Genomic DNA, 3276 nt, shown 5'->3' with positions numbered 1-3276 from the left:
CTGCGAGGCATTTAATGACAAATGTTCCTTTTCATAGTTTTAGATCAAGAACAAATCTGGGAATATCATGATGGATGAGGCAAATGTGCCTTGTCTGTCTCAGGCTAGCAGCCCTGTATTTGCCTTGGTACTGGCACATAGGTGACCCAAGCTCACAAACGGGCTGTAAACTCTCACTGCACTGTATTGAAAAACAAGCCTCAATACCCAGAATAGGGTGTAGAACGTCAATTTTGTATGAATTGGGTGTTTGTGTAATAAATAAATTATAACTATTGATCTTACTATTCCTGAAGTTTCAGTTTAAAATTACAACTGTAAGAGGTAAAATTTAGTCATTTTCGGATGGGAGCTAATGAAAAATGAGCAGAAACCTGCCGAAAATAAAAGCATTTTTCTCAAAACTTGATTTAAGAAAGTTTATAAGATGACAATTTTTCAAACGGTCATAACTTTGCTTCCAGACACCCGATTAAGTTCATTTAACTATCTTTTTAGCGTAAATGATATGTTCTATGCCATTATAACAAAAACTCATTTTGGCTTGAGGACGAGTTTAAAGCCCGTTTGTGAGCTTGAGTCACAGCCTAATCTAATTAATTTTACTGGTGATTCTTAGGCATGACGTTTTTGTATCTTTCATGAGAAGTTGCTAGCTGTAAAATTACAAGTCTGCTTTCAGTGTCGGAACAGGTCATAATGTCATCCACCATTTTGATTGTGCTGAATACTATTTTTGTATTGCATGTATGACTGTTCATTTGTGGATTTTATATATTAATTGTTTATTAACTTTTCTTTAATTAATATTTTTTGGTTGATGCCATTAATGATAAATATATGTTTACTTTTAGTTATTAATGACCTGAGGGAAGAAAGTTCAACAGCATTTAAGCAAGTCCATCGTTCTTCTGTAAAGGAACTCTGTATGCATTATTAAATACTACTTTTAGTTACCAATGACCTGAGGGAAGAAAGTTCAACAGCATTTAAGCAAGTATTCTGTAAAGGAACTCTGTATGCATTATTAAATACTGTAAGTCCAGGCTTTATCTTATTATTATTATTACTATACAATATTTCGTCATTTTTGTTAATTATTAAAATGGTTGTCTATTAGCACGATATGTTAACCTTGTATGTACTTTATGCGTATGTTTATCATTCCATAATGATCACTTCAAACAGTTTAATTACCTATCATATTTTCATTTATTATTTTCATTACATTAACTAATACATTGATTTAGAATGGGAATTAAATGTTTTAAGGATGCCATGTATCGCGGCTTCAGACAAGTTATTAAAATGTTTTAAATTACCATGACTGTCAGGCCGGCTGTAAATTAAATAGACATATTTTTTTGTTCACATTTTACAGAAACTTGGGCAAGTTTGTAATGAAGAAGATGTAGTTGCCAGAAGAGATGACGACAATGAGGAGGACGGCAATATTATGTGAATGCGTTTGATTTGTAGCACATCCTCTTTATTGGTTCTTTAACAACTTTCTACTCCGCAAATGGTTCCATTGTGAGAGAACAGCTATGAATTTCCTCTGTCAAGGCTTGATTTAGAGACAGTGTAGCCATCTGCTTTTCTCAATATCCTAGATATTTAAGTGTGCACCATGGAGTCTTTGTACACTTGGCCTCTAGTTTATTTTTGATATTTGTTTGACATTTTTAAAATCAATTGAACTTGCCAAATACTGAATAGATGATATGGAACTTGATCTTTTATTAACTGTACTTACAGAAATAGTATAGAATTGTCAGCACTTGACTCTAACTTGATTTTGATTTATTATTTTTTGGATATTGATTATTGTATGTCCTTTTTGTCCTATATTGAACTGGAGCTTTTGCTAAACTACAGTATAACAAAATACAGTACAGACGCATTAAACATTAAAGAATAAACACATAACCCTACATAAGTGTAAGTAATTTTGTATTGTTGACCTCTTTTGTCGCGGAGCATCAAAGTTAATACGATGTAGTTGGAATCATACATGTGACCAGAGGCCGACCTAAGGATATCCACGGTTCAGTGTACAGCTTTTGTTCAAATTTTTAAAAAAGTCTAAGAACACCGATCAAACTCAAAAGTTTTACCGTTAGTTCGATGTTATTAAACGTTTTTAAAACATTCTTAAAATGTGTTACAAGACCAAAGTCAATGTAACTAGAGTTAAAAATAACTCTAGTTACATTGATTTTGGTATTGTAACACATTTTAAGAATGTTTTAAAAACGTTTAAAAACATCAAAATAACGTTATAATGACGTTTTCTGAATGTTAAATTGAAACTTTATTAAAACGCTTTAAAAACTCCACATAAATACGTTTTTAAAACGGTATATTATAACGTTTTACAAACGTAATAAAAACTCTTTGTAAACGTTTTTAAAACGTGATACAAGACCAAAGTCGATGTAACTAAGGTTATTTTTACGTTATAATAACGTTTTTAAAACGTTACATTAAAACGTTATTAAAACGCTTTCAAAACTCCACAAAATTACATTTTCTAAACGTTATATTAAAACGTTTTTGGAACCAAATTCATACGGTTTTTATAACGTTTTTTCAACGTTAAATTGTTAGCTGGGAAGTTGTGTAGCCGTCAACACTCAAACAATCAGTGGATTGATGGATTGATTTTGCGAGAACCAAGACTTCGTGATGGCATGATCTAGGGTTACTAAGCAAAATCGTAGAAAGTAAAAACTCTCCCTTATTACTGGAAGTTGGAGTCTCCAATTTGACATTATTGAGATGGCTAAAATTACGAGATCTCTGTCGATTAGAGTTAACTTCACCTCTTATGTACACCACGGCTTTAATTTCTCTAATTTTTTTACGACCTATGCGACAGCCTCTAGGTTTAGTGTACCGAAACGGGTTAGCGATCTGCTTTATATAATGCATTCCAATTCCAGCAATTCCAGGTGAAGTATGTGAGTGCAAGTATAGCGTAGAACACAATGGGAGCATAAAGTGATTTCACGGCCGCAACTAGCGGTAAAATCAACAAGGCCAGGCTACCGAGTATAGTAGAAAAAAACATTAAAAAACAATCCAGAATCACAACAACAGGAACCTCCAAAAGCAAGAAAAAATAAAAAAGGAATCAACAGTCAAAACAAGAAACACAGCAAGAAACACTTGGAGATATGCGATTCTGTTATTGTCATTCTTATTTTCATATTATCATTTTTTCCGTTTTTCTTTTTATATTGTAATTGTATATGTAAATTATATATATATATA

This window comes from Anneissia japonica, unplaced genomic scaffold, assembly GCF_011630105.1.
Source record: "Anneissia japonica isolate Jap-2015-1 unplaced genomic scaffold, ASM1163010v1 scaffold284889_len227367_cov140, whole genome shotgun sequence".
Classification (NCBI taxonomy): domain Eukaryota; kingdom Metazoa; phylum Echinodermata; class Crinoidea; order Comatulida; family Comatulidae; genus Anneissia; species Anneissia japonica.
Note: the sequence above shows the minus strand (reverse complement) of the source record.